At 32.8% G+C, this 7,301-nt stretch overlaps 1 pseudogene; it reads left to right on the top strand.

Annotated features, from left to right (window-relative positions):
• LOC111378598 overlaps positions 1 to 5,048 on the top strand; it is a 10,947-nt pseudogene extending 5,899 nt beyond the window's left edge.
• Positions 5,049 to 7,301: the final 2,253 nt, after the last annotated feature.

Genomic DNA, 7,301 nt, shown 5'->3' with positions numbered 1-7,301 from the left:
TTTATTTAAAGAGGAGGGTATATTTGTCATTTTACATCTTTTAATTGAGAAAATTGATGAAAATAATAATTTTCACAATGAAATGTGAAAATAAGGGTGAAAATATCAAAAAATGAAAGGTAGGGACATTTTACACAATAAGTTCCCGTTTGGCCCCCATTATTTCCAAATTTAATGGGTGTAATAGTAATTTTTTGTGAATGTATGGTTGAAAAAGAATGAAAAGTTTTCGATTTACGTGTAATATTAATTTAAAAAAGATTATGTGATTGAAAATAGGAAATGACAAAATAAAATTTAATATAAGAGGGACCAAATGGGGCTAATATTGAAAGGTGGGGTCGTTTTGCGCCAATTACCTTTTTAATAATTTGTTTGGACTGATTCACACTTTTTAAAAAAGTTTGGGAGTATGAATGCAATTTTTTATTTAATTTTTCTTTTCTTTTTTGTTTTATTCAAATAGAAGGGTATATTTATCATTTTACATGAGAAATTATATGAAAATGATGATTTTCGCAATGAAACGTGAAGGTAGGGGTAAAAATATCAAAACTAAAAAGTAGGGACGTTTTGTACAATAACATTGAAAGATAAGGACGTTTTGTGCTAATTATCCTTTAGATTATTATTGGTTTGTCTTTTATCCTGTCTTTTCATCATATTGTACTGGATATGTTTGTAAAATTTTTATAGAATAGGGTGAGTAGCTACAATTCTTTTTTATTATGTGATTATTGATCTTATTTTGTGTAACTTCATGTATATGGTCTCTGTAATACGGACACTCTAATTAGGGTAGCGTGTCCATGTCCACATGTCGATACCGACACTTTACAAAAATCATTTTTCTTTCTTACAATAACTATTATATATTTTTAACTCAAAAGAATTAGTAAATAACAAATAAGTACTCATATTTAAAAAATTTCAACAAGAAAAATCAATAATAAGTATAAAAATAATTTATACTATATAAATGAAGAATTTTAAAGAATTTAATTAACGAGTCGACGACGTGTCGTGTCGGTATTTTTTTTTTTTTTGAAAAATCACGAATCGACGTATCCAACACGTATCGTGTCACACGTGTCCGTATCAGTGCATCATAGTATATGGTTATACTGTACTAGTTTTGAAATCTACTAATATAAGTGGAGATAATCTTGAAATCTCTTACATTATTATTACTATTATCTTAATTAAGAGAATAATTTATTTGATTCCCTCGTAAGCATCCATTTCTATCAATTTTCTCATTCTTTGTCAGCATCCTCCAGTTGCGATGTCATGCTATTGTTCTGCATTTGTTTTTCTTCTCCATGTGGCACAATAAGCAAAATAAAAGCACTCATGAAATGTTCTAGGCTAGAAAGAAAATATATATGAAAAAAATTGAAACCTATAGTAAAATGTCCAAAAAAGGCAACACCAGTGAGCACACACTTCAACCAACCTGAGGTGTAGACAAAGAGCGTTTTTAAACAATGGCGATATTTGGGTTTTTTTCTACTATTTGATATTTTGGCATGAAATTGCCAGGTTTTGGTCAAATTGCAAAAGCATACTTTTGTCATTTGATTTGAATCTTGCTGAACTGAATTACTCTGTGACTGAATTCATTTTTCAACCACCATGAATTTGAGGTATCCTTAGTTTTACTTTTGTGCATATTAAGGTTGGACATGGGACACTTCGATTCAGTTTTAAAGAGAATCAAATCGAACCATAATTTCTTGGTATTTAGTATGTGAAACCCTTGGGTCTAAATTTAATTATGGAACCATTCGGTTCGGTTCGACTCGGCTCCATACAATAATTAATTTTTTAACATTTACAACAACATTACATTAATCCAATTAATGACATGTTCAATATTAGCTCGTACACAATATGTATTAACACTTACATGATTACATAGCTCAATTTAAAAATATACAAATAACAAGTTTTCTAATAAGATCTATTCATCAATGTATACGGATTACCTTGATCAAAAAGTGGATAGTTACAAAGTTGTTTTTGGGCTAAAACAAGGAAAATGATATTTTGGGCTCAATTAATTAGTTCATAAATAAAGCAAGAAAATGATATTTTTGAGCTCAATTAATAGGTTGGCAAATCAAACAGAAAAAAATTAAAATAATTTGACTTGTTTAATATAAAAACATTAAAAAAATTAAGGAGGTTTGATTTTTATTCGGTTTTTGATCTAAAATCAAGAATCGAATGAAACCTCTCAGTTCTAGATTCTGATCTCCATTCGGGTATTTAATTTACGAAGAACCACTCGTTTCGATTTAGTTCGGGTCGAGTTTGGTTCGAAAGTTTTGTCTAGCCCTAGTGCATTTTCCTTAATTAGGGTTCTCAATTTTTCCATTTCGGTGATGTTAATCGATTACAAGTGATCATATAATCATGTCATGCAATAAATATATGAAAAGACAAGGATTTAAATATTTTTCAATCTATTCCTTAATGCTGGATGGTGGAACTATTGATTCAATTGGAAGGCTAGGATTGTACTTTTGGGATGTTATTTTAGTCTTGATGGAGACTTTATATTTGATTATTATTTACTGGGGCATTTAAATCTATGCATTTTTGTATAAATGGTGATGACTTGTTCGTTTCGTGTGGTCAGTTGTGTTTGAAGGTATATTCCAGTCTCTGTGTATGTGTGTACTTAACACGTGTGTGTGTGTGTGTGTCTGTAATTTGGGTCTTGGTTTTTGGTATGTATGTCTTTTTTCTTTATCGTTGTTTGTAGATGGTTGTAGTATTCGTGGTTTTTGCTGGTTCATGATGGTTTATGTAAGCTGTATATAAATGGATAGCATTCTTGATTACTAGATTTCACCCTAGGCTGATACTTTTCTTGATTTTGTTTATGGCAGTTCTTTATGCCGTTTCATGTGAATAGACTATTACTCTCATTTTATGAGCATCCCATGTCAATAGTATTTTTTATATTTTATGTATGATTATTTGTTAAATTTGGTGTTGAAGTTGTTTTATGGTTTTGTTTTGGTATCAATTTAAGATATTCACTTGAAAGGTCTGTAAGATTTTACTTCAATTTTGGTTAACTTGGTGTAACAGAAATATGGACGGATATTTACTGTTTCTATTATGTTTGCTGTATTATCTTTCTTCTGCATAACCAATTCCCCCCCCCCCCTCTCTCTCTCTCTCTCTCTCGATAGGTTGAGGCAAAGAGAGCTTTATCAAGAGATGAACAGCAAAGTTCAAAAGATGGAATTTTCAGTGCTTCTAGAAGTTTCGGAAGTGGTGAGAGTACTAGGACAAAGAAAATATTTGTTGGGGGGTTGCCCTCAAATATTGAGGAAGAAGGATTCCGTCATTATTTTGAAGCTTAAGGAGCCGTAACTGACGTTGCAATAATTTATGATCAGCAGACCAACCGACCTCGTGGATTTGGGTTTATTTCATTTGATTCTGAGGATGCAGTTGATAGTGTTTTACACAAGACATTTCATGATTTAAATGGTAAGCAAGTGGAAGTGAAGCGTGCTCTTCCTAAAGATGCCAACCCAGGTGGCATTGGCCGTTCCATGGGTGGTGGAACTGGCGGCCCGCGGCAGTTATCAGGGATACGGTCCTCCTGCTGGCAATTCAAGCTCCTATGATGGTCGAATGGATTCCAACAGGTACATGCAGTCTCAAAATGCTGGGGGTCGTTACCCACCATATGGTCTATCAGGTTACAGTGCTCCTGGTTATGGATATGGTCCTGCCACTAATGGCATGGCTTATGGAGGCTATGGTAATTATGGAGGTGGGGATTCTGTATATGGTGCTCCTTCAGCCTCGGGTTATAGAAATCCTAATGCTGGCTATGGTGGTGCTCCAGTAAATGCTTCCCGAAGTTCTTCGGGTTCACAGGCTCCCTCTGGAGATGGGAATATGAGCCATGGAACTTCTCAATGGCGGAGCGGTGGCCTGGGTAGAGGGGGAATCGCTACTGTTCAATCTCCTAGTGGAGCTTCTGGATATGTAAATCAGAGTTATGGTTATGATGGATATGGCGGAAATGACGGAGCTTATGTTGACTATGGGGCTATCGGTGCTCATTCAGGAAGTGGTCCAAATGGCAATGCATCTGCAGGAGAGGGACAAGCAGGTGCTGGCGGTTATGATGCTAGTGGTAATATAGGATACGAAAACTTGGGATGGCAATCTGAACCTATACAGGGCTCTGCTAACTTTGGGCAACAATCAAGTGGGCCTAACGATGGCCAAGTTGGGTATGGTAGTGCACCTGCTCGACCGGGTCAGCAGCAGTGAATATACCCTTTGATTTCACCTGTCCTTGTTGGAGGTTTTCCCATCAATGCTTCTCGTTCATGTGCATGGTAGATAACTCATGCAAGATGCCACCTATGTATTGGGACTAGTTTGGATTGCTTGATTCCCATTAGTTAGCAGTACTTGCTTGCTCAATCTAGAATAAGTAGTAATTCTTGAGGATTTGTGTTACCTCACATTCTATTTAGTGTAGTTTCAGATTACACTTGCTCATATTGCTATATTCACCAGATGATCTTAGTCTTTTCTTGTCATAATGTTTGACATATTGTAGCTTATATTTAATTTCATTTGAGTTAAGTAATTAGCTGTACATCTCGGGGAATTCAGTTATTTAATCAAGAAAATTTTCTATTTCCAATTATGTTTTTACATGTATCAGATAGAACTATGTTTATTGCATTATCGGGTAGATCAATGTAATAATGAGCAACAACAATCTTGTTGGTAGTAAATTTTGTCAATGGTATAATCATTTCTCCCCGTATTTGCACTTTTTATGTAGAGGAGGTGCTCGCTTTGCATGCCAGGAGACCTGAAGTTCCCACTCGAGCGAAACACGATCCAAGTGCAGGGTACATGTTTAGCATGGAATGGGACTCAGTGAACTCATCTGGGGTGAAATGATTCATGAGCTGAAAATTTTGTGCCGATGCTGTCAAGCTGGAATCTCTCAATCATCATTGAGGTATTCAGGCAATCAAGATCAACAGCAAACAGTTATGGTACGTTGATCTTAGAATAGTATTCATTTTAACTATCTCTTCATAACTGTAATCTTGTTAGTTCTGGATATTTTAATTTTTTTAAAATTTTGTTATCACTTAGCTAATTTCAGCATTCTGAACTACACTTCATGGTCCCAGCAGGAATGATCTACCTCAACTTTCCGAATTTTTACTGGTTATGAATTTTATTGCTCACTTTTCATATAAAATCTTGGAGCAGAAGTGTAAACCAGGTTGTGCTGGTCGACACGGTTAGGTTTTAAGGTAGATAGGTTCATGGCGCTACTGGGATGTACTGGACCTATTACCGAGTAGGCTAGCCAGTGGCAGATCTAGGTGGTGGCCGTCCTAGTTGGATTCGTCAGGGAGAATTTTTTTTGCTGATAATAGATAGAATTTTTAGATTATATATTTAATAATTCACATTAACAACAAAAATCTCTCATAGTTCAGCTGGTTAGCCTTTCCACTATTGAATTAGAGGTCCTGTGTTCAAAATTCTTCAAGAGTAATATTTTTTATAATTTTTGTATTTCAACAATTTTTACCAAAACAAATGCAAGGAAGGTGATTCAAACCTACTACATTCCTTAAACATATTTGCCACTTTACCATCATGTCACTTATTGATTTTTAGCACATAATGTAATAAGATAATATATGTTCTACTTTACTGGTTTAATGCAAGTAGAAACATTTTAACCAGTGCTTTGTCTCTCTTCTTGATTTTTTTTCGTCTCTTTTTTCCCTTCTAATCAGTTTTGTCTATTAATGATAGATAAATTTATAGGAAAATTGGCTTTAGTGTCATAAAGAATTTTTCAACAAGACTTATTTAATTAATAAAAGGTTTCACTTTTCGCTCACAAAAAATCGATTGCGAAAAAATGAAATCATACAAGCACATAAAATTGATATAAGCACTTAAATAATGTCAATCTTGTTAATATTTTACTGCTTGTTTAATTAACTTTAATTATAAACTGAATATTGAGATTTTGTTAATATATATTGCCTATTTAATTGAAAAATAAATTAGGGCATTTTGCAGATTATGAAACGATTTTTTCATCCAAAATGAAATTTCGTACTTAGTTCTAGATACATGGTTCTTCTAGTTCTAATTCTTATGATTTTTGAATATTATTTAATTAAATATTAATAAATAACCCCGCAATCACTGACGTTGGCCATCGATAGTAAGCTTTCAACGCTCGCAGTTCATCCTAACTGAACTCGACCCATGGATTCGCCGTTGAGGCTAGCAACCCTTATAGCTGATTCTATGTGGACGAGGAAATACCTATAGATAACCTAAATACAAGAGAAGTTTGTAAGATTAGACCAAAAAATATAATCATTCGAGAAATAGCCTTTTAACAAAAATCTTTCCAAAAATACCCCTCATTGAGAAATTGCAATCAAAACTACACAATGTATAAAAAATTTCAATTAGGTCCTCAAAGAAATATAGATAAAAAATCTTTAATAAATTTAAATCCAAGTATTATACAAAATTTTATTGATCTAAAAAACGCAATAGAAAATGAATTAAAATATTTAGAAGAAGATCTGAAAGGTTTCTTTACAGAATATTTAGATCCAAAATTAAAAAATAAAAATGTTTCTATAGATAATAGAACAATCAAAACAGAAAATGATATATATAAACTAATTCTTAACCTGAGAAGAAGAATTAAAGAACTAAATATAATTATTGAAGAAAAAGTTTTAGTAGAAAATAGTGAATTTTATAAATTCTATTGTGATATTTTAAATACTTATGAAGATTTTAATTGGCTCAAAAATCTTAACCCTTCCGCTGCACACTCCTGTGAAATGGTATCAGAGCCATGTTACGAACCAAAAATTATGATGAATATAGTAGATGAAGAAAGTATAATTGAAGAATTTTTGAAAAAAATTGAAAAACATAAAAAACCTAATTATCCCTATTTACCTGAAAAATACCACAAATGAAAGTTTTGAGGATATACACAAAAGATTAGAAAATTTAGAACATAATATACAAGTAGAAAATGCTCTTTTAGATAAAAATTTTAAAGAAAAAGATAGGATTATAATTAATCCACCTCAAGATTTTAGGATAGCACAAAAAGAAGAAGGGAAAAAACATGAAGACAAACAATATATGATTACAGATGTAGAAGAAATAGAACAAAAATTTTTAGAATCTACAGGTGAAGAGTATGAAGAATATAAAAAACAGTTAGAAGAATTAAC

Source organism: Olea europaea, unplaced genomic scaffold (assembly GCF_002742605.1).
Source record: "Olea europaea var. sylvestris unplaced genomic scaffold, O_europaea_v1 scaffold1838, whole genome shotgun sequence".
Classification (NCBI taxonomy): domain Eukaryota; kingdom Viridiplantae; phylum Streptophyta; class Magnoliopsida; order Lamiales; family Oleaceae; genus Olea; species Olea europaea.
Note: the sequence above shows the minus strand (reverse complement) of the source record. Positions and strands in the feature narration are given on the sequence as shown.